Source organism: Schistocerca piceifrons, chromosome 4 (genome assembly GCF_021461385.2).
Source record: "Schistocerca piceifrons isolate TAMUIC-IGC-003096 chromosome 4, iqSchPice1.1, whole genome shotgun sequence".
NCBI classification, from domain to species: Eukaryota; Metazoa; Arthropoda; class Insecta; order Orthoptera; family Acrididae; genus Schistocerca; species Schistocerca piceifrons.
In genome coordinates this window covers 677,418,059-677,444,163 of record NC_060141.1, presented here as the reverse complement: position 1 = coordinate 677,444,163, position 26,105 = coordinate 677,418,059, and positions in this window count along the sequence as shown.

Genomic DNA, 26,105 nt, shown 5'->3' with positions numbered 1-26,105 from the left:
TCACTTCTAATGGCCGCGTTTGTTGCTATAGGTACACGTTTCTTCATAAGTAAGAGAGATTCCTCGATGAATTTTGCACAGCACACAAACCATACTTACAGGTGTATGGGACTCTAGAAATTATTTAGTTTATGAAAAAAATGAATGTGCTGTTACATTTTAAACTTAATGCTTAGAAAAAACTCAAATTTTATAGTTAATTATCTCAATTTTTGCCACAGTTTTTAATAGATTTGGAAAATTCTAGAGTTTCATACACCTGTAAGTATGGTTTGTATGCTGTGCAAAATTCATCGAAGAATCTCCCTTACTTATGAAGAAGATTGTACGTATAGCAACAAATGCAGCCAATGGTAAGTGAACAAAAGGTGAAATACAAATGTAAAAAAAAAATTATTTTCTTATATTTTTGAACTTCCACCACTATAAGGGTAAATTCTGAATCCTCTCTGGTCATTCTGACAAAGTTTCATGAATTTATTTTTAAAAGCATAGACAGTGGAAATTGAAAATTCCTGTGCTGTCTCTCCTGCTCCAAGTCGTCCCGTTTGACGTCCTACCCCCATAAATATCATCTTCATAGTTCTACCCGTTCCTGAGAAAAACAGGGCATAATATACGGACAGACAGACGGACAACAAAGTCATTGTATAATAGTTTGGTTTTTACCGTCTGAGCTACGGAAAGCTATAAACAGAAAAGATTATAGTGGCTGCAGTGTTACCACCAGTGCCGCAACGTGCTTTATAGCCAGCCAATAAGCGCAGCCGATACACATTCCGTCAAAACAAATTAATGCGTAACAGCGAACTTGGAACGTTGTTTCGGCCGCATGGTCGATATCGTCGTCAGATGGCGGTGAGATTTGCGGGCCTGGGGACGGCCGCGGCCCGTCGGGCGCAGCTGGTGCAGCGCAGCCCTGCGTTCGGTGACCAGCAAGGGGCAGCCGCAGCGGCTTGTTAGCGGGCGGCCGTGGTTTGCGACCGACAGCGACACGGCGCGGATCCCGGCCGTAACTAGGGCTGCGACAGCGCAGGCCGCCGTCACATCAGTGGGCGGCGCCGCACCCTGCTCAGCGGTCCGCTACAGCCCGGTGCGACCGACAGCTCCTAACACACAAAACAGGATTTTGTCGTCAAAACTCATGGCATTAACTGAAAATCGTTTTCTGTCATTGGAATGCCCAACTCGGCAGATAATATGACGGAATTTACTACAGCATTCGATGATACAAGCTTTTTCATCGTGTAACCCCCTTGGCTCACATGAAAGGGAATCGATGAAGTGAAACCTGTTGTCACAATGCAGGGTAGTCATGAAGGGTCGATCTATTTGTAAGAAGTAATGGATGCATTTACGTGATATATAATTGTGATACATATACACATGAAAGCAGGTGTTGACAGGTGTGAAAGTTACCGAACTATCAATTTAATAAGTCACGGCTGCAAAATACTAAAAATTCAAATGGTTCAAATCGCTCTGAGCACTGTGGGACTTAACATCTGTGGTCATCAGTCCCCTAGAACTTAGAACTACTTAAACCTAACTAACCTAAGGACATCACGCTCATCCATGCCCGAGCCAGGATTCGAAACTGCGAACGTAGCGGGCGCGGGGCTCCAGACTGAAAGGCCTAGGACCGCTCGGCCACAGCGGCCGGCGAAAAATACTAACACAAATTCTTTACAGACGAATGGAAAAACTGGTAGAAGCCGACCTCGGGGAAGATCAGTTTCGATTCCGTAGAAATGTTGGAACAGGGCAGGCAATACTGACCGTACGACATATCTCAGATTAAGGATAGGCAAATCTACGTTTCTAGCGTTTGTAGACTAGAGAAAGCTTTTGCCACTGTTGACTGGAATACAGTATTCTAAATTATTAAGGTAGCAGGGGTAAATCGCTGGGAGTGAAAGGCTATTTACAACAGATTGCAGTTATAAGCGTCGAGAGGCATTAAAGGGAAGCGGTGGTTGGGAAGAGACTGAGACAGGTTTGTAGCCTATCCTCGATGTTATTCAGTTTGTATACTGAGAAAGTAGTAAAAGGAAACAAAATAAAAATATGGAGCAGGAATTAAAATCCATGGAGAAGAAATAAAAGACTTTAAGGTTTGCTAATGACACTGTAATTCTGTCAGAGACAGGAAAAGACATGGAAGAGCAGATGAACGGAATGCACAGTATCTTGAAAGGAGGATATAACATGAACATCATCAAAAGCGAAACAAGGATAATGGAATTTAGTCGAATTAAATCAGACGATACTGACGGAATGGGATTAGGAAATGAAACACTTAAAGTAGTAAATGAGTTTTGCTATTTGGCAAGCAAAAAAAAAAAAAAAAAAAAAAAAACTCATGTTGGTCGAAGTAAAATTAATATAAAATGTTGACTGGCAATGGCAAGGAAAGCGTTTCTGAAGAAGAGAAATTAGTTAACATTGAGTATAGATTTAAATGTCAGGAAGTCTTTCCTGAAAGTTTTGTATGAAGAGTAGCCATATATGGAAGTGAAAAATGGACGACAAATAGTTTGGACAAGAAAGAGCAGAAGCTTTCAATATGTAGTACTACAGAGAAATGCTGAAGATTAGATGCGTAGATCACGTAACTAATGAGGAGGTACTGAAAAGAACTGGGGAGAAGAGGAATTTATGGTACAGCTTGACTACAAGAAGGGATCGGTTGGTAGCACATCTTCTGAATGGGATCACCAATTTAGTATTGGAGGGGAGCGTGGAGGGTAAGAATCGTAGATGGAGACCAAGAAATGGATACACTAAGCAGATTCAGAATTATTATGTAGGCTGTGGTAGTTACCTGGAGACGGAGAAGCTTGCACAGGATAGAATAGCATGGAGATCTGCATCAAACCAGTTTCTGGACTGAAGACCACAACAATAACATTCACTGATGAGCCACAACATTATGACCACGTGCTTAATAACGTGTTTGTCTGTCTTTGGAACGAAATAGATCACAGATTCAGCCTGTCCGACAGTTTGTTGGTAGGTTTGTGGAGGTATGTGGCATTAGATGTCTACGCACAGGTCATTAAACTGTCGAAAATAACAAGGTGCCCGATAGCGACCCAGAAGGATTAGACCAGGCGAATATGGTCCCCGAAACATTACAGTGAGTTGACTATAATGTTCCTCAGACATTTGTAACACGGTTCTGGTTCCGAGACAAGGACTATTAAACTGCTGAAAGACGACAACGCCATCGGTATCTTCGATTACTGCCACAGGTCCGATGCAAGCGCAGGGGAAATCTGTCATACCATAATATGGCTCTTAAGGGCCTGCGATCGTGGTGCATTGCACGTTTTAGCCGCCCATGCAAGAGAAGGAGAATGTCTCACAAAGCATAATACGGTTCCTACAAGCCGACGACCGTGGCGCGCTGCATGTTACTAGCCGCCGTTTACCTCAATGATGGCGTTTGTGGAGAGACCATGGATCTAATGTGGCAAAAATGTGATTCACCCGAAGAGCCGACACGTTTCCATTAACCGACAGTAGAATCCCGGTGCTCGTAACGACTGCAATCGTAATTGACGACGTCGTTGGATCAACATGTGAACACGTAGTGCTCGTCTACTTTGGACTCCATGTTCAAGAAGATGGGATGAACGGTGCGCTCTGAAACACTAGTGTGTGCGTCAGCATGCCCTGCTGAGGTGCTACAGATATATTCTAATTTACAGAGCAGACAAGCCTCCAAACTTCACGTTCTCTGAAGGGTCGTGAACGTCTAACCTTTTAGCAACTACTAGTAGTTTCATTGTTGTTCTACCTCTTTCAGTAGATGATCATGACAGTAGCACCTGAACATTCTACTGCGAAATAATAATCTGACCTTTTTGAAAGTCGCTAACCTCAATGGACCTCACCATTTGCAGCCCATAGCTCCTCTAGGGTGATCCCTAATCCGTGTCTGTTGCGCTTACATACTTCTGTTACAGCGTCACGTGACGGCAGCGCCACCAAGTGCCAATAAACTTCGCCGTGGCCAGTAATCACAATGTTTTGGCCCATCAGCGTGCGTGATACGTGGGATTATTGTTACATTTTCAGTATAATCAAGAAGAACTGTTACGGTAGAAGAGTGTTTGGGAGTTGTCAGTGTGTGATTGCGCTGTTTATCATAACTGGGGGTGCACCAGTATTTCACTCGGAAATGTCACAAGCCACCAATAACAAGAGCAAACATCAGGTTGCTTGTCAGTAAGTTCCAAAGAACTGGAAATTTTGCCAATAAAGTGTACCAGCTGCAACTGCTTCAAAAGTTGTACCACGAAGGTTACACAGTTTACCACGCTGTATATTACGACTTGACGGACACAACGAATACCACATGGTTCATATTTTGTTTACTAAGGAGCCCACTTTCCACATGCACATAAAAATTAACAATTCTAAGTGGTGCGTATTGTGTAACGAGCCATCGCACGCATGAGTGGCAGAGAAACACACCTAAAGCGAATGGATGGCTTGGATTCACAACGACTTTAGTTTATGAAGCCTTAATTTCTGCAGAACAGACAATTTCAGAAAACAATTACCTTGATATGATTCAGCGATTCCTGAACTCACACTGTTAGCAATAAAGAAGTGCTGACACTGTCGTGTTCCAACATGATGGAACAATACTACCACTTGCTCTCATTGTGAGGGAGTAAATAAATCATAGATCCGCTTAGAGATAAACAGGAAGGGACTGAAAAACACTTTGTTGCTGTTGTGGTCTTCAGTCCTGTGACTGGTTTGATGCAGCTCACCATGCTACACTATCCTGTGCAAGCTTCTTCATCTCCCAGTACTGCAACCTACATCCTCCTGAATCTGCTTAGTGTATTCATCTCTTGGTCTCCCTCTACGATTTTTACCCTCCACGCTGCCCTCCAATGCTAAAATTGTGATCCCCTGATGCCTCAGAACATGTCCTACCAACCGGTCCCTTCTTCTTGTGAAGTTGTGCCACAAACTCCTCTTCTCCAGAATTCGATTCAATACCTCCTCATTAGTTATGTGATCTACCCATCTAATCTTCAGCATTCTTCTGTAGCACCAAATTTCGAAAGCTTCTATTCTCTTCTTGTCCAAACTATTTATCGTCCATGTTTCACTTCCATACATGGCTACACTCCATAGAAATACTTTCAGAAACGAATTCGACACTTAAATCAATACTCGATATTAACAAATTTCTCTTCTTCAGAAACGCTTTCCCTGTCATTGCCAGTCTACATTTTATGTCCTCTCTACTTCGACCATCATCAGTTAATTTGCTCCCCAAATAGCAAAACTCCTCTAATACTTTAAGTGTCTCATTTCCTAATCTAATTCACTCAGCATCACCTGACTTAATTCGGCATGCAGCAGAAAAACACTTACGTCATCGGATTTGCCTGGTATGATATCTGTGGACATAATTTCAGTGTAGGCCGTTCCACAAGATGTGCTTCACAATATATTCAGGTCTGCTCTTCAACGATGCAGCAGCGCTTCGAAATGGACGGAGGGCATGTTGAAGTGCAATGACAATTTATGTATCGATTGACAATAAACAATTATATGTATAATCTAAATAGGTCCATTATTTTCTTAAAAGTGGATCGAGACTTTTCATGAGTCCATGTGCACTTCCTACAACGATGAAAATTCCATTATATTCGGCGGACGACAAGTTTATCGAAGTACAGAGATCTGGGCGCCGTTTATGTTATAGTATTTTACAAAAAAGGCATTTGTCATTCATGTTTCTATTCGAGACATTGATGTCCCACTTGTTTAGGGTTAGAATGGCAGCACGGATTAAATTTTTCATGCCGTGACAAAGCATTGGTGTGCAGCATGCTAGGATTGAAAGATTTCTTCATTTATTTGGTTCAAGGATCCACGTACGGTTCGCGATGAATCATTAATTTGTATGCAAGTTAAGGCATCAGTATGTTCGTCATCAGATTCCTTTGGTGGTTCTGGGTGAGCTAGAATAACACATAGGGCAACCGTCGACGCTAATAGCCAACTTCCCATTGACGTTGTGTACCCGATCATTAAACCTCCATACTCGCAGCATTCGCTGATACCCATATGAGTTCTAGCGTATGTGAGAATCTGCAGAGAAAGTATTATTGGAGCTGTCTACCCCTCTTTGTGTTTAAATATATATAGGCACTGTTCTGTCGGACGTATCAGACCCTTTTCACCAATAAACCCACACCATTCGGAGCTTGGTGGATCCGGCAAATAAGAAAACGTATTAATATTGCCTCGTCAACAGTTGAGACTACGCTTAAAATTTTAAGTCGCTACCTCATCGGAAAGTTTAAAATCTATAACAAAATTCTTTAGTGAAAAGACACAGACAAGAAAGCGACCAATGGAAATGTGTTAAAAACAGAGTAACACCTACCTCTACTATTCAGCATCTTCAATTATACACTACCAGTACAGTACGAAACTAACTATACCGTAATCACTAGAAACTCTGAAACTTACAGGATTATACAATACAGGACTGCTACCTCATCGAGACAAATTCCGCAAGAACTTATTTTTGAGAAATATGAACATAGGACAACTGCATATAAATAAACGGCATACAAGATACATCACTCTGCGTGGAATGAAACACAACCAGGTTTTGAAAATATCTTGAGAAACTTACTGAGCCGTGCGCGGCTCATGTTCATGCCGTTTATTGCTTGTCACCTTGCCTGTACGGCACTGTTGACTCTTTTCTTATTCGAGTTACTGGCGTCACCAAGTTGCTAGTTTGCTTGCAGCGCTTATCGATAAGTGCACTGTTTTACTATCTCTGGAGCGGCCGCTAGTATTTCCGGGTCGTGGTCTGTCGGAGTTCAGTCGGGACGCAGTGCCAGTGAGGTACGGACAGCCAGTACTCGCCGACCGGTGGCCACACACATGCACTCTCCGACGGAAGGAGACTGAAGCGGAAACGATCGTTGGTTGGTCGTTCGGTCGGTCGTCTCATCGGGTGACGTGTATTTGGTCTTTTGACCGTTTATGGGCCTTGACAGTTCGTCATTTTGCCGGACGTGGGTCGGTTCCTTCATTGTGCAGAGATGTCGGGTGACCGATGGGCAAGTGTTCCCTCTCCATGGTTGGGTCGGAGCAGGTGTGCGCGGGTCGCCGTGTCTCCGAGTTACGAACGGACATCAAGGAAGTCGGGATAGAGCTGCAGTGAGCTCCGGACAGCCCAACCGTTGCCGACGCACATAACTTGAGTGGGAACGACCTTGGTTGGGCTTTGGTCGGTCGTCTCATCGGACGACGTTTATTTGGTCGCCGACCGCTTATGGAAACTCTGTGTGTGTCGAATTATGATTTCTCCTTGTTGTTCCACAGTGATTGGTTTTAGGATTGTCGGAGTTCTTGATGCAAGTGTTTGCGTGGAACTGTGTGTAGCTTCTCTGATTTCCACTGAGCAGTTATGAATGCTGTCTGAGTACTGAGCCGGCCGCTGTGGCCGAGCAGTTCTAGGCGCTTCAGTCCGGAACCACGCTGGTGCTACGGACCGCAGGTTGGAATCCTGCCGCATGGATGTGAGTGATGTCCTTAGGTTAGTTAGGTTTAAGTAGTTCTAGTGTGTGTTTCCTCAGCGCATTGATCCTGCCCGGCACGCCGTGTAGTTCGACAGCCTTTGATGTTTGTTTATATTTTGAATGGTTATTGTGCCTTGGCTGTATTCAGACGCCAATTTTGAGGACGTAGTGCTGCTGGTATCTTCGTCCTCGGCTGATATTTTCGGTTGTCGTGCCGTTGGTCGGCGGAAGGGAATTGCTAAGGTTGTTGGTCGGTCATTCAGCCGTCCCTGGGTCGGGTTACCATCTGATTACTTATTCTTGGCTGCCTATCTCACCTAACCTTACGTTAGAGTTACCTCCTCAGGCCGACCATTGGAATTCTTCTGAGCACCATTGTTCTGTGGTTTTTAAATTGTGATGTTTGTCTCAAGTTCTGTGCGAGGCCTTCATCCGCTTCTTAATGTACTTTGTTTTAATTTTAAAATATGGCCTTGAGCCGTCTTTAGTTAAAACTTTGAAGATTCTTGCTTAAACTAAAGTGTTTTTGAAAAAAGGGGATTTTACCCATTGTAAGTTATTATTATTATCCAGGCGTTAAGTCTTGAGTTGTTTTGTATCCAGTATGTGGCCTTCAGCTGAATTTTTACGTGAAATATTTTAATATATGGCCTTCAGCCATCTTAAATTAAAATTTGTAAAGTCACTGGTGTAAGACTTCTTGAAATTTTCTTCTCTATCTGAAATCCTTGTTATCCAGGTCTTAAGCCCTTAGTTCTTCTATCTCCAGTGTGTGGCCTCCTGCCGAGTTCTTATGTAAAATTTTGTAGCTAAGGCCTTCCGCCGTGTGTATTCCTTAAGGCAATTTTAATAACTTGTGTTCAGGCATCAGCCATGCTGTTTTTAAATCCCCTTAAGGCATGTGTGATTAAGTGTTTTTAGCAAATAAAGTTTGTGTGTTTTCTGCAACTAACAGTAACTGATCTTGGCCCCTTTCCACAACCATATCCTGATCCGCTCTGTTCTGCGATCCCAGATTTCACTTACGTAAGCTGCACATACATTCCTAACAGTTAACAAACGAACCTGAGATGACCGAACAGTGTAAGATATCAGAGGAAAAACTTAAGATCTGTAATGGCAATCGGTGGTGAAGAAAGAGGGAACACTAGTCAACAAAACTAATTTCAAAGTTAGCACCATGCGTTTACCATCAACAAACAACATCCCATGAGTTTAGTATAAAGAAAACAAAAGCTAAATGGCGCTGACTTTTAGAACATGTCAATCAAATAAAATGTACATGTGAAATCAGGATCTCGTAAAAGCCATATAATCATATGACAGTCCTTTATAATCGACATTTGTAAATAGTGATTACGATAGTTGAGCTTATGATTCAATGATGAAATGTAAGAGTTACAAAGGATCATTACAGTATCAAGTTTATCATAAATCCTATGACAGGTCAACAACGGAAGTATATAATCACAGCAAATTTTTGTCAACTTACACATAAGATGGAAGAACGAGGTTATACATAATAGTCAAGACAATAAAATATATTTATTTGCAACTTAGACAGAAACAGTGAGGTCAAACTATTGTGTAATACAAGAAGTTAATAACAACTGTAGAAACTGTAGAGGACATAAGTAATAAACTTACATTACAGATGAATAAGGGAGACATGTAGCACAACGTAGACCTCAGGTTACAACTGATATGAAACAAAGTCTTCAGGCTACCAATAACGTAAAACTTAAGACTTGGGGATGCGGCTATAATTTACATTGGGTTATAACTGTCTATAAATCAAAACTACTATAATAAGATAATATTGACGATAAAACTGACACATCTAAATCATAATACATACAGAAACATTGTTTGTAGATCATTGTGTCAGTTATGTAAGCAAATCATACCTACAGAATCCTCGTCAATAACGTTTAAGTTTGTTTTCATTACTGACTAATTCGTATTTCTATTCGAATACACTTTTGTAGTTATATTTCACTAAGTACAATTTGTGTAACTGACGCAATAATGAGCATAATTTATTGGTGTATGTACAATAATACCTGTCCTCGCTGAGCATGCGTACCATCCCCTCCTTTCACTAAAAACAAATCGTTAACTCTATTGATATATTGCGTGGCCCTAGCTTGCAGTGATAGCAATGCATGCAGCATTGAGCGTAAGCCCCAAAATACAAAATTCTTTCACATATTTTATTCGCTTCCCAGAGGTATAGTTCTTAAACACGTTAGTTAAATCTTTATGTATAAACTTCAAATAATTTAGAATCACTGATGCGTGCCGCTCGGTTCGATATATCGCTTACTGTCTGGAAGATTGGATGGAGTTGGGCTGGCAGTGATACGTGAGCAGTTCGAGAGAGGGCGTGAGAGGTACGGGTGGTAGGGAGGCGAGTGGGGCTGTGGGAGATACGAGGGAGCTGTGAACGGAAGCCTGTCCCAGACTGTCAGCCGATGCGATGGGTGACGGGCGCCGAGCCCAGGAAACGCACCGTGCTATGGTTAGTCGTCTGTGGGCTTCGTGTTGACATGTGCAATGCTGGGAAGCCTATATTACCACCGCAGGAGCGACAGACTTCTGGTTCGCCTCTCCATCCAGGACTTACGGTATTTCCCATGAACATTTGGAAAAAAAAAAAAATGCTCTGAGCACTATGGGACTTAACATCGGAGGTCATCAGTCCCCTAGGCTCAGAACTACTCAAACCTATCTAACCTAAGGACATCACACACATCAATGCCCGAGGCAGGATTCGAAACTGCGACCATAGCGGTCATGCGGTTCCAGACTGAAGCGCCTACAACCGCTCAGCCGCACAGACCGGCGACCATTTACAGTTTTTGAATTTGATGAGAGCATGTTCATGTGTAAATGAGAGCGTCCTGTACTCTCTGAAGTCCTAGTGGAGCTTGGCACAAGCTTGTCGACATTTAGTAATGGGGTAATAAGCCTATGAGACAAGTGATGTTCCAGACAGTATTTATAGTGAAAATTTTATATGATCGTGATCGTTAGACTTCTTACAGTGTCGGAACAACCCTGTTATACCATAGCTCAGCTTTGTGGCCTTCATTAATAGTTTGGAATGAATTTATTATCTGATCTGCGTGTGAATTTTTCCGTAATTAATAGCTTTAATTCTAAAGACGTGCAGTTTCCAAACAGGCTGTTCATACGAACTACGCTAAAGGGTCAAAGAAATTGGTATAAGCATGCAAGTCGTAAGGTCAGTATTGCCTCACGTGTTCCAACATTTCTACGGAATCCAAACTGATCTTCCCCGAGGTTGGCTTCTACCAGTTTTTCCATTCGTCTGTAAAGAATTCGCGTTAGTATTTTGCAGCTCGGAGTAGGTATTAAAATCCATGGAGAAGAAATAAAAACTTTGACGTTCGCTGATGACATTGTAATTCTGTCAGAGACAGCAAACGACTTGGAAGAGCAGTTGAACGGAATGGACAGTGTCTTGAAAGGAGGATATAAGATGAACATAAACAAAAGCAAAACGAGTATAATGGAATGTAGTCGAATTAAGTCGGGTGATGCTGAGGGAATTAGATTAGGAAATGAGGCAGTTAAAGTAGTAAAGGAGTTTAGCTATTTAGGGAGCAAAATAACTGATGATAGTCGAAGTAGAGAGGACATAAAATGTAGACTGGCAATGGCAAGGAAAGCGTTTCTGAAGGAGAGAAATTTGTTAACATCGAGTATAGATTTGTCAGGAAGTCGTTTCTGAAAGTATTTGTATGGAAGTGAAACAGGGACGATTAATAGTTTGGACATGAAGAGAATAGAAGCTTTCGAAATGTGGTGCTACAGAAGAATGCTGAAGATTAGATGGGTAGATCACATAACTAATGAGGAGGTATTGAATAGGATTGGGGAGAAGAGGAGTTTGTGGCACAACTTGACAAGATGAAGGAAACGGTTGGTAGGACATGTTCTGAGGCATCAGGGGATCACAAATTTAGCATTGGAGGACAGAGTGGAGGGTAAAAATCGTAGAGGGAGACCAAGGGATGAATACACTAAGCACGTTCAGAAGGATGTAGGTTGCAGTAAGTACTGGGAGATGAAGAAGCTTGCACAGATAGAGTAGCATGGAGAGCTGCATCAACCAGTCTCAGGACTAAAGACCACAACAACAACAATGCGTATTGAAATACAGAGATATGTAACGCAGTTGTTAAATCGATTACTACTGCTACAATGGTAGGTCATCAAGATTTAGCCAAAGTCAGTTTGAACGTGGCGTTATAGTTGAAAATTGTTAATATAACTTTTACTTAAATTGCAGTAACTGAGAAGGTGAGACTTGTAAATATGATTTTGCTGAAACTGCTGAATGCTTACTCAATGTTCTTAAAATGCTGAGTGAAATTTACGTACTGTCACTTTGCTTGTCTTTATCGCTTCATATCTGACCTAAAAACTTTTCCCTGACTAGCAGAACTCAAACTTTTCCTATGCATTAATTACCCACAATATTCAACGGTAACGCGATCTGACTGCTTTCAAGTTAACTGAAAAGAATGGCCCTGAATAAGTAGAAATCCTAACAATAACCTGTAAAATTAGTAAGTCACTTACCTCACAAAAATCTTCATTACACTAACTACAGCAATGCCGCAAGCATCAATACAGCCAGTTGAATAAATGATTCTAACTACTGAAGGCTCTAACTACTGATAGGCATGTGGTTAGCAAAGGAAAGATTTTGTTGCAAATCAAACAATGTATTTTTACCTTAATAATGTGACATCGAGTTCAAAAAAATATATAGTAGCCCGTGACATCCAGTTCCAAAAATTATATAATCATCGACAAAGAACATTTCCATGAAGGACACACGTCCAGATCGTCTGCTCGGCTAACACTTGAAACCTGTAATCTCCATGAATGCTAACTACTCACATCCAACTTCCATCACTGCTGGCTGTTCACCTCCAACTGCTAGTCCAACCAGCCACAGAGTCTCTTACAGAGTGCGCACAGCGCTGTCAGAGGTTTTAATACAGTCTACAGCGCTGCATAGCGCTACCAACATACAAACACATAAACAGGCTACTTACAAAGTTGGCGCAGGAGCGATGGGACACAGCATCTCCGAGGTGACGATGAAATGGGGTTTCACGAGTGCACCGTGAATATCAGGAATCCGGTAAAACATCAAATATCCAACACCGCTGCGGCCGGAAAAAGATGCGCAAGAACGGCACCAACGACGACTGAAAAAGTGACAAAGTCCAACCCTTCCGCAAACTGCTGCAGATTTCAATGCTGGGACGTCAAATAGTGTCAGCGTGCGAATCATTCAACGAAATCATATCGATATGGGCTTTCGAAGCTGAAGGCCCACTAGTGTACCCTTGGTGACTGCACGACACAAAGCTTTAGACCTCACCTCGGCCTCCCAACACCGATATTGGACTGTTGATGACTGGAAACAAGTTGCCTGGTCGGACGAGTCTTTCCAAATTATATCGAGCGCATGGATGTGTACGGTTTTGGAGACGACCTCATGGACCCTGAATGTCAGCAGGGGACAGTTCAAGCTGGTGGAGGCACTGTATTGGCGTGGGGCGAGTGCAGTTGGAGCGATATGGAACCGCTGATACGTCTAGATACGACTCTGATAGTGACACGTACGTAAGAATATCTGACCAACTGCATCCATTCATGTCCATTGTGCATTCCGACGGATTAAGGCAATTGCAGCAGGACAATACGACGCCTCACACATCCGGAATTCCTACAGAGTGGCGCAAGGAACAGTCTTCTGACTTTAAACATTTCCGGTGGCCACCAAATTTCCCAGACATGAACATTATTGATCATATCCGGGATGCCTTGCAACGTGCTGTTCAGAAGAGATTTCTTCCCATCATACTCTTACGGATTCATGGACAGCCCTGCAGGATTCATGGTTTCAATTCCCTCCTGCACTACTTCAGACGTCAGTCGAGTCTATGCCACGTCGTGTTGCGGCACTTCTGTGTGCCCGCGGGAGCCCTAAACGATATTATCAGTTTCTTTGGCTGTTCAGTGTAATATTATTTAATGCTGTCTCTTATTTCTCAAACATATTTGACTTTATTTGAATGGCTATCAGCACTGAATTTTGAAATTCATTTAACACTGGCCAGTTCATTCTTAGTTAATGATCTAATAAGATCTGTGACAAGTTTTTCTTAAATACAAATTCCATTTAAGATGTTATGAATGAACTAATCTAGTAAGCGTTTTAGCGTACTTTTCTTAAATACAGTTTTCATTTAAACTTTTATGAATAAATTATTCTTTGAACTGTGGCGTATGTTTGTTAAATATTATTTTCATTTAAATTGTGCTGAACAAACCATTCTAGTCATCACTGTGGCGCATTTTTCTTGAAGAAAATTTTCGTTTAAGTTGTTATGAGCAGATTTCTATGTTGGCCAAGCTACAGTTAGCAGTTAAAGATCTAAAGAGCACGGTGGCGAGTTTTTCTTAAGCACTTATTTTATTTAAAGTGTTATCACCAACTCTTAATATTGCCCAAGCTGCCCTTAGTAATTTTTAATTGTCGTGAGCGCTGTGATGTATTTCTTTTAAGGAACTCAAATTTGATTCATATTGCTGTACGTACCTTTATGATGACTAAGCTACATTCGGTAGTTAATAATCTAGTGGTCGATGTCACACGCTTCTCCCAACACAGATTTATTTGAATAATTTTGGAACTATTTCATGTCGTTAAATTTATGCTGAATAATTAATTATCCCATGCATGGTGTAGACATTTGGAAAATATGTTACCTTATTTAAGATTGCTATTAGTACTGTAATTATGGTTACTCTCCGTTTGATGAAACCGGCGCTCGATGATTAATATTTTGAGTAAGTTCTGTGGCCTACTTCGTAAATCGTGAGGTGTAAGTCTGAACGACTCTTGTTGTTTCTCACTCATTTTAAAAGAAAAGAATTTGCCCAATTAATGTCAGTATAGTAACTGATGAAAGTTGTATAAATAAATGTGTATCATAACGTAAACTATGAATGATGTTGCTGTTACTGGGCTAAGCCTTCCACCACATAGCCTTGTGTGCTGATAGCTGTCACCTATCCTTGTTAGCATCATTTCAGTCAGTATTCGATGTGATCTTAAAGGACAGCGAAGTCAGTGTTTAACATTGAGGAAATTTCATGGCAATAATTTCAAATTATACTTTTATAATATTTATAATTAACTTATAAAAAGAATGTCTCAATCATTAATGAATAATATGCTTTTTTTATCAAGCACGCTGATCCTGTGGTTTGGCACATCATTCCAAAATCGTTTCCGAAACATGGTCACATAGATTTTTAATTCTTTGCGAAATCAAGCCATATTAACGACCCAGATTACGACAACGTATGACAGCAGAGTTACAAATGTGGTGTCACCGCCAGACACCACACTTGCTAGGTGGTAGCTTTAAATCGGCCGCGGTCCATTAGTACATGTCGGACCCGCGTGTCGCCACTGTTAGTGATCGCAGACCGAGCGCCACCATACGGAAAGTCTCGAGAGACGGACTAGCACTCGCCCCAGTTGTACGGACGACGTAGCTAGCGATGCACACTGACGAAGCCTCGCTCATTTGCAGAGCAGATAGTTAGAATAGCCTTCAGCTATGTCAATGGCTACGGCCTAGCAAGGCGCCATTAATAGTTTATTGCCTGAATCTACAGAGTCTCACTTGTATCGTCAATAGCGATGTACAACAAGGATGGATTAAAGTTAAGTATTCCAGCAGCTACGTACTTTTCTTTATAGCATTCATTACGTATCCTGTTTCAGACCTATCTCTAGCCCGCGTGAGTTAACGCGTGCCTTTCGGCTACTTCCGAGTGGCGTGGCTGTTAACCTACGCCACAATAACAAACATGCAGTACAAATTATTAGATGAAAAGGGATACATACAGTTAATAGAAACTCTCATTAGCAATGAAAATGAAGTTCGCGCTGAAAACAATTACAGCCTCCACATTACACCAAAGCTTCATATACAAGCACGATGCAAAATTACTCACATTAGTAAGCGATTCTCTACATACTACCTGACGTGTAAATTAGCTCGAATATTGAAAAGTACATATTAAAATGGCTGATGTCATACAAATCTGAGCATCACTTCAATTATCAATGAGACACTTGGTGCACAGCTGTTAAAGAAAACTCATCACCTACTAAGGAAGTACAATTTAAGAAAAGTCATCACCTTCTAAGGAAGTACAATTTAAACAGCTTCCAAAAAATAGTAAGATTACACATTACATAGCCATGTAAGAACAAGTGAACGGCCTCTACCGCTATTACGCCTGCAATCTGAATTTCAGTGGCAAAGCATCACATGTGATTACGGAACACATCATTCAGTTAACTTTATTTCTAACTCTTCAAAAGCGTCGCCAGGAAAATTACAAGAAAATGTGTCTTTAGTGAGTCACTCAGAACTATTTCAAGTTTAATAAAATTCAGCGTCATCGGATTTAACATGATTCGAGGCTGTTGGTCAAATTTGTATATTGCCTAAGCTGAAAATAAATGCACTTCGCTTCATCGCAACTCACCATGTGGATGCCTTTGTAACTCGGGGCCAAGGGTTTGAGAAACGCTAGGCTGTAGACCTCCATTGGTTGGCCGCACACTATCCACAGGGAACGTTTACGGTTACATGCAATATTGCATCGTAGTCGACAAACAATTTAATTACTTACTTGTATTTTACATAATAAATAAATAAATAAATAATGCACTTATCTGTGTCTTTTATTTCTGATGAAATTTCTCTGTGTGCGGCACCCGTCACATCTGTCTTACTGTATGCGGTAATGGAATAAATCCAGATGCACTGATGAGCTTTCAATAAGTTAATGAAACAAAGTAGAGAACTGTCTTCTCTTTTTCCCGTCATGTTAACAGCTCGAAATATCATACGTTACTAGAGACCGGCAAGCGGCACTGGGGGAGATATGTCACTTAATCCGGCGCAGGCACGCTCGGCGTTAAGTTTGCTTCTCATCTGTTTCACTTGCCTCCTGCCTCTGGAAGCCTCAAAATCCGTTACGGGATGACGGAGTAGCGATGTCCCTGGGGCACTCACAACCTTTCGATACGAGCGGGTACACAGCTCAACCTCCTGGCTTCTGACTGATGATACTGGGGGTGGAAGCGGGGAGAAAGATCTCCGTGACACTCTTATAGGCCCGACATTTTGACACCTTAGTTTGAATCAAATGGATCCTTGTTACGTTACACGTGGTCGTGCTTTGTAGCCGAAAAGTGACTGGCGTATGGACTTCCAAAATATTTATACGGACGCACGGAATGAGGCAATAATTTTCCGGAAATCTTCGTACTCCGGACACGGAAGTCTTGTTTAAAGCTAAATCCCCAGTATTCAGTCAGGTAGGGCGCCTTCCCCGTTTGTATCTTTTAGCCTCTCTCTCGTGTGTAAGGATAATATTTTTAATGCTCTCGATCAACTGAGCTTAATCATCTCTGGATCCATTTCCTCAAACGACAAGTCATTAATGTCTCATTTATTTGCTACGAATGAATGTAGTGAATATTCCACTATTAATTTTGCCGAAGTAGTCTTGACTGACGTGTCACTGAATAGCACTTTAGGCGAACCAAAGCGAGGAAAATGCCTTCTAGACGTTGGACAGGGATACAGTGGTCGTCCCCCTGCAGGGAATTACCACACATAGCGGCTAAAGGCGTCTACCACGGCAAAAATATATCTATTCCCATTTATGGTCCGGTAAAGAGGCCCAAAATAATCAATGCGGCATTTAGATTAGGCTCGGCACACATACATTCTGGAACTGAGTCAGAACCTTTCTCACGACGGAATTCAATGTAACCCACTGTAAATGCTCCTTAATTTTTAGAATTCTTCTGTAAGCGAATAAATATCCTCCGCGCAATTATCGATGGAAGTACTGAAAGACCACCGGCACAAGCTCCTTCGGTAAATAAGTTTTTGGCTTCTGTCATGACTGGAATCATCAGTCCATCTAGTACCTGTTAAGTGACTTGCTTAGCGTCAACTATCTTTTAATACTCCCAGATGCTCGTCGTCACCGATTTTTATTGAAAATTTTCGAATAAGTATGGAATGTAAGTTAGAACTGCGGCATTTGACAGTACACTTTCGCCAATTTCATACGGTCAGTGTCTGTTTCCCTCATCTCAAACATACCTCATAAGACGTCCGCCACTTGGTTATCGAAGCCTGTTATATGGTTTGGTGAAATGTAAAATGCAGTCATGTGGACCCGCCAATGTGCTATTAGTTCAAGTTTTCGGTATGTCGTCGGAGCGCAGCTCAGGGCTTGATAACCGGTCCCCAATTTAAAGTATTTATGCACGACATAGAAGCAAAATTCCTCTAAACAAAAAATAACACGGTAAGTGCCTCCAGTTTATAAAATGATTTCATTTCAGTGATGGGAAGGGCCTGGACATGTAAGCAATAAGCTAAAGTTCGCTGTCTTGCTCCTAAAACCAAACTGCTGATACTCTGCCACTGGATCCGTTCGTTTGAAGCAGAAATTCATTAGCAACATTTGAAATTGCTAGAACCGGCGCATTATTCAGTCCAAACTTTTGTTCATGAAACGCTGCCTGTTGGCTCTCAGACCAGCAAAAATCCTTGTCTTTTTTTATTTTATTTTATTTTATTTATTTTTTTACTATGTTGATTTAATGGTGTGGCCAACTCCGGAAATACCGGATAACTTTTCGGGAGAAAATGATCGTAGCAATGAACCGGTCTTTTCCGTCTTTGACGTTAGGATTGTATAATCATGAATGGCCTTTGTCCTTTGCTTATCAGTTTCATTACCTTAAACCGAAACCAAGTGTCTTATGAAGGAAATTCAGGAACTTCCTAAATTTGGTTGGCTTCACAGTAAGACCGGCCTCCCTTACGCGCTCCAAAATCTTGGCCTGTGTGTTGCGTAGAAGTCCTACTGTGAACGACCGAGTCATGCAAATAATTGAAGTTTTAAATCTCAGAAGATGGAATCCAGTATGTGGGATAGCACTGCTGTTGCTGTTGACAAGCAAATGGGACTGTGGTCAATTGTAAAATAATCCAGTCAGTGCAGGAACCTGTAAGGGGCTTGCACATTTCGGTTAAAGGTACCTGTTAATAGGTCAAGTTTTAGCTAATAAAATAAAACAAAGGGCTCCCGCGAACCACGTAAAGCAATTTGGAGATTTGGTAATGGTACTGGCTAGTAATCTGATTCAGCTCTTGCATCTTGGCCGGAGGTAGGCGGTAAGGCGACTGCCGTACTGGTACCTGATCAGTTAACTGAATGTCATATTCGATCCTGTTTGAAACACCCATCAATTGATCTTCTAAGCTTCACTTTTGCTTCAGATGGCCCAGTTGATATTTTTTTCCGACCCATTTCATTGCGTTAATACCGTGGACCCGATTATGCTCGCACAGCCATTACTTCTTCTCACAAAAACAATAGCAAACACCGTCCGAACAGGCAGACCCAACGGCACCAACCGGCTGCCGTTTCATTTTGGCCCTTAGTGGCCTTTAGGTGCCACCGAATCTGAATATGGAGGGGCGCACCGCTCTCCCAGCCGTTGTTAGTTTTCGTGGCCAGTGCCGCTGTACTTCTCAGCCAAGTAGTCCTCCATTGGCTTGAGAAACATGAGCGCACATCGCTTTCCAACAGCACTCGGCAGAACCGGATGTGCTTGCCAAGTACGACAGCGCTTAGCTTCGGTAATCTGACGGGAAACAGTGGTACCACTGAGGCAAGGCCGTTGGCTACTTCTTCTCACGCCGAAATTTAAAAAGTAAATTCTTTGTGACGTAAGCGAAAACACTTTGCAGTGCAAATAATGCACGAACAAAGAGCCCTATTTACAATGAAAAGCAATGGTCAGGACAAATGCTTAACATTCCACACTGAACCGCCTCTAATCGAGCAACCACAAATTTTTCTCGTTTTTGGTATAGGGTTCATGGTTAACTGACAATAATCTCTGGAATTTACAAATTGTTGAGTAGTACATAAGACAAGGTGGGACCCGTGGTCTAGGGGTAGCGTCTTTGATTCATAATCAAAACGTCCTCGGTCCCGGGTTCGATCCCCGCCACTGCCTAAATTTTGATAAATAATTAGCATTGGCGGCCGAAGACTTCCGGCATAAGAAGTCAGCCTCATTCTGCCAACGGCCTTGTCAAAGAGGGCGGAGGAGTGGATAGAGGTTCAGGGCACTATCTTGTCCTAGGGTGGGAAATTGCCCCTAAACGCGGATGAATCAGCAATGATCAACGACATGAGGATGCAGAAGGCAATGGAAACTACTGCATTAAAGACACGTAACGTGTATCCACAGGACATGTGGCCTGTAATTGAAGAAGTGTCATGATGATCTCTCCATTGGTAAAATATTCCGGAATAGTCCCCCATTCGGATCTCCGGGAGCGGGCTGCCAAGGGGGAGGTTACCATGAGAAAAAGACTGAATAATCAACGAAAGGATAACGTTCTACGAGTGGGGGCGTGGAATGTCAGAAGCTTGAACGTGGTAGGGAAACTACAAAATCTGAAAAGGGAAATGCAAAGGCTCAATCTAGATATAGTAGGGGTCAGTGAAGTGAAGTGGAAGGAAGACAAGGATTTCTGGTCAGATGAGTATCGGGTAATATCAACAGGAGTAGAAAATGGTATAACAGGTGTAGGATTCGTTACGAATAGGAAGGTAGGGCAGAGGGTGTGTTACTGTGAACAGTTCAGTGACCGGGTTGTTCTAATCAGAATCGACGGCAGACCAACACCGACAACGATAGTTCAGGTATACATGCCGACGTTGCAAGCTGAAGATGAACAGATAGAGAAAGTATATGAGGATATTGAAAGGGTAATGCAGTGTGTAAAGGAGGACGAAAATCTAATAGTCATATGCGACTGGAATGCAGTGGTAGGGGAAGGAGTAGAAGAAAAGGTTACAGGAGAATATGGGCTTGTGACAAGGAATGAGAGAGGAGAAAGACTAGTTGAGTTCTGTAACAAGTTTCAGCTAGTAATAGCGAATACCCTGTTCAAGAATCACAAGAGGAGGAGGTATACTTGGAAAAGGCCGGCAGATACGGGAAGAATTCAATTAGATTACATCATGGTCAAACAGAGATTCCGAAATCATATACTGGATTGTAAGGCGTACCCAGGAGCAGATATAGACTCAGATCACAATATAGTGGTGATGAAGAGTAGGCTGAAGTTCAAGACATTAGTCAGGAAGAATCAATACGCAAAGAAGTGGGATACGGAAGTACTAAGGAATGACGAGATACGTTTGAAGTTCTCTAACGCTATAGATACAGCAATAAGGAATAGCGCAGTAGGCAGTACAGTTGAAGAGGAATGGACATCTCTAAAAAGGCCCATCACAGAAATTGGGAAGGAAAACATGGATACAAAGAAGATAGCTGCGAAGAAACCATGGGTAACAGAAGAAATACTTCAGTTGATGGATGAAAGGAGGAAGTACAAACATGTTCCGGGAAAATCAGGAATACAGAAATACAAGTCGCTGAGGTATGATATAAATAGGAAGTGCAGGGAAGCTAAGACGAAATGGCTGCAGGAAAAATGTGAAGACATCGAAAAAGATATGACAGTTGGAAGGACAGACTCAGCATACAGGAAAGTCAAAACAACCTTTGGTGACATTAAAAGCAACGGTCGTAACATTAAGAGTGCAACGGGAATTCCACTGTTAAATGCAGAGGAGAGAGCAGATAGGTGGAAAGAATACATTGAAACCCTCTATGAGGGTGAAGATTTGTCTGATGTGATAGAAGAAGAAACAGAAGTCGATTTAGAAGGGATTGGGGATCCAGTATTAGAATCGGAATTTAAAAGAGCTTTGGAGGACTTACGGTCAAATAAAGCAGAAGGGATACATAACATTCCATCAGAATTTCTAAAATCATTGGGGGAAGTGGCAACAAAACGACTATTCACGTTGGTGTGTAGAATATATGAGTCTGGCGATATACCATCTGACTTTCGGAAAAGCATCATCCACACAATTCCGAAGACGGCAAAAGCTGAAAAGTGCGAGAATTATCGCACAATCAGCTTAACAGCTCATGCATCGAAGCTGCTTACAAGAATAATATAAAGAAGAATGGAAAAGAAAATTGAGAAAGCACTAGGTGACGATCGGTTTGGCTTTAGGAAAAGTAAAGGGACGAGAGAGGCAATTCTGACGTTACGGCTAATAATGGAAGCAAGGCTAAAGAAAAAACAAGACACTTTCATAGGATTTGTCGACCTGGAAAAAGCGTTCGACAATATAAAATGGTGCAAGCTGTTCGAGATTATGAAAAAAGTTGGGGTAAGCTATAGGGAGAGACGGGTCATATACAATATGTACAACAACCAAGAGGGAATAATAAGAGTGGACGATCAAGAACGAAGTGCTCGTATGAAGAAGGGTGTAAGACAAGGCTGTAGCCTTTCGCCCCTACTCTTCAATCTGTACATCGAGGAAGCAATGATGGAAATAAAAGAAAGGTTCAGGAGTGGAATTAAAATACAAGGTGAATGGATAGCAATGATACGATTCGCTGATGACATTGCTATCCTGAGTGAAAGTGAAGAAGAATTAAATGATCTGCTGAACGGAATGAACAGTGTAATGAGTACACAGTATGGTTTGAGAGTAAATCCGAGAAAGACGAAGGTAATGAGAAGTAATAGAAATGAGAACAGCGAGAAACTTAACATCAGGATTGATGGTCATGAAGTCAATGAAGTTAAGGTATTCTGCTACCTAGGCAGTAAAATAACCAATGACGAACGGAGCAAGGAGTACATCAAAAGCAGACTCCCTGTGGCAAAAAAGGCATTTCTGGCCAAGAGAAGTCTACTAATATCAAACACCGGCCTTAATTTGAGGAAGAAATCTCTGAGGATGTACGTCTGGAGTACAGCATTGTATGGTAGTGAAATATGGACTGTGGGAAAACCGGAACAGAAGAGAATCGAAGCATTTGAGATGTGGTGCTATGGACGAATGTTGAAAATTAGGTGGACTGATAAGGTAAGGAATGAGGAGGTTCTACGCAGAATCGGAGAGGAAAGGAATACGTGTAAAACGCTGATAAGGAGAAGAGACAGGATGATAGGACATCTGCTAAGACATGAGGGAATGACTTACATGGTACTAGAAGGAGCTGTAGAGGGCAAAAACTGCAGAGGAAGACAGAGATTGGAATACGTCATGCAAATAATTGAGGACGTAGGTTGCAAGTGCTACTCTGAGATGAAGAGGTTAGCACAGGAAAGGAATTCGTGGCGGGCTGCATCAAACCAGTCAGTAGACTGATGACAAAAAAAAAAAAAATTAAGATAAGTAAATAAATTAGAGAAATTAGAAAATAAATGAAAAACTTAGTTTAGTTTAGAGAGTTACATACTGGCAAACAGCGGGCAGAACAGCAGAGCAGAAGAGACAATGACGGTGAAGTCAGCAAGTTCCACATAAGCGGACGCTGACGATTCAGCCGCCAGGGCATCGCCCGACTGGCTCACGTGTTTCTCAGTTGTCACGTGTGAGCAAAGGCCCTGGCCTACATTCCAAGAGCCAATGACCGACGTTAAGAAGATTCTTCGAGAAGCTTTTCAACGTGATGGAAGAGGCAATGACCGGCTCACGTGTTTCTCAGTCATCACATGTGATCAAAGGCGCTCGCCTACATTCCAAGAGCCAATGACCGACGTTAAGAAGATTCTTCGAGAAGCTTTTCAATGTGACAGAAGAGGCAATGACCGTGAAGTCGTTCACCTCCAGTAAACTGAAGTGGATAAATATGCGAGACGCAGTGGGCCCGACAGACGAAGGAAGAAGAGAAAAGTAGCAGTAGTTTTCAGTTGGTTTCGGTGCTGAAGGCCGTCATGCAAGAAGAGACTACATCGTGCACAGACGCACCAATTCCGCCGCTGTAATGGAATAGCAAGCAGCAGCCTCGGCGCCAGAAGACAGATGTTAAAAGGTATTTGAAGTCTGATTTTTACGTACCCGGGTGACTCGTGAGGACGGGAGGGAGACGGCCTCACATCAGCAGTCAGCTGTGAGCTGGGATGACGATCTGACAGCCGAAGACTGGCAAGCGGGAGTCCGTTGTTCGAGTCCGGGACACTGGCCTTCCCTCGCCGCGCCGCTCCGCTGGCCGACGCACAACACACGCGGCCGCTTAGAGAAGAGAAACACTGGGACGCCACATCCAGGGTATCACCATCCGATGCACGCCTTCGCTCTCAATAATTAAACGGGCCACAGCACCATGCGCGTCTCCAGTCAACTGGGCGAGACGGCGACACGAGATGCACACCACCAGGCGTAATCAGAAGCCGCCGCTGCCGCAGCGGAAGGCTTCACAAACGACACAGCTGCCGCTCTCCGAGCCAGTACAATCCAGTAAGAAAACCGTTGTAGAAATCTTCAATAAAAGTTATTTTATGTAAAAATGTTGTTTCATTCTACCTCATACCCGAGCCAAGGAAGAACCCACCCTGCCCACATGTTGTTAAGAGAGAAAAATTAATTTACTTAGGATTTTCATTCTGACAAGTGACTAGCATCAAAAGAGAAAACCCAGTTACATTTAGTAGCAGAAGTGCTACAATTAGTGACAGAAGTGTTACAAAATGTACCTGTGACTTGGGTGTCTACGACAATCAATTAAAGGGCAGTTGCTCCCTGAATTTAGTAAGCTACAAACCTACTCATTAATGGCAGAGGGAACGAAGGGAAGACCGTGGTTACACTCATGATCTGATTACAATATTTTGGCCGCCAACAGCTTCGCCTCTGCATCAGCTGCTCTTAAGATTCGGGAGTCGCAGCTTACAGTCTATGGCCATGAGGCAGGAACGATTACACGGCAAAACAATTCCTCAAACAGAGACGAACTTGGCGATTTCCTTCCGCCCTCAGATTCATTGGATTTGCTGCTATTAATTCGTGGTCAGTTGTAGTCCTCTTCCCGTCTTTAATGATAAGTCTTTCCGTAGTCGCTACTAAGTGTTCAAGTTCCGTGGAAACCACTTGGCAGTGGTTCTCAGGTGGCATGCCTTACAAAATATTGTTAAGTGTGTCACTTTCAGTACTACGTAAATGCAATGCGAGTCCAGGCCTGCGGATATCCTCTACGTACTTTGTATTGGAGAAAAATTCTATCGCAACCATGAACTCTGAAATAACACTTGGTAGTATCTTGTTTCTACACAGGCTGTAACGGTTTACATAAAATGTTATCCTATGCAATCCCTCCAAGGGTGTACTCTCATGGATAATTTGTTCGAAAACACTTGAAATATAAGAAGGTGCGAAAATTTAAGCACACCAGTCAGCAAACCACAAAAACCGCTAAATTTTAGACACTGGATGTAACAGAAAAAAATCTCTGTGCCTTGAATCTTCGAAGCTATCTGGTTGTGGAGCTTATTAAACAGCGCCACGTTCCATATCCACACGGCTCGGCAAATTGCCAAGCTGTCGACTTTATTACATTAGCCCCGTGTTCCGACACCTGCAGGTAATGCAAGCCTTTGCTTAGAAGTGGAAGTTCAACACTTTCCCTCAAAATGTTTCAAGAATTGTGCTTTGCTCACTATTAGCAGTGATGTGGAAGATAACCTGAAACCCGGTTGCACAGTTCGTTTAACACTGCTATTATCTTCGGATCAATAAGATCCGAAAAGGAATTTGTTCTTCCATAACTTTTTAATATTTAAAAGGTATTGCGACAAACTAAATGACTTTGTTTTTCTAAACATTCTAAAATCTTATAGTTCTAGCTAAAAAATTACTCTTCCCTCCATCACTAGAACTTAATTTGTTGCACTTGCGTTCCTCGTATCAGTTTGACCCAGGGCAACGGGGGCTTAAAAATTCACAGAATGTGCAAATATCAGTCATGATTCATTTCTGCATGCAGGAGGTATAAGCGTAACGGTTTTCATGACAAAGTAAATAACTGATTCCTTACTGTTGAAATTTGCGAAGGTTATGCAACAATGCAAGTCGCTGACTGCGTTCAAATCGTTATAGCACACAATCGCTAACAGTTATATTTTATCAGCTGTTGTGTGCAACCGCAATTCATGTATCTATCGCAGTAATTTCCGTGTGGCTATCACGACTAATTCCTGTAGGCAGTATCTATCGTTCCCCTAGTGATATATGGTTCTATACCCTTACGTTTGTCCTCTATCGATTTTTGCTTACCCATTTATCACTTCCTGTCAATCTCTTCTTTTAGACGTTTATATTAGTTTCGCCTTTTTCATTTGCTACATTTTTATATTTTTCGTTTTCAAGATTAAATTCAATATCTGCTGCATTATCCAAGGTTTTATAGTAGGCCTTGTCATTTTATATATTTGATCCACTGCTGCCTTCACTTTTTCATCTCTTTTCAGTCGT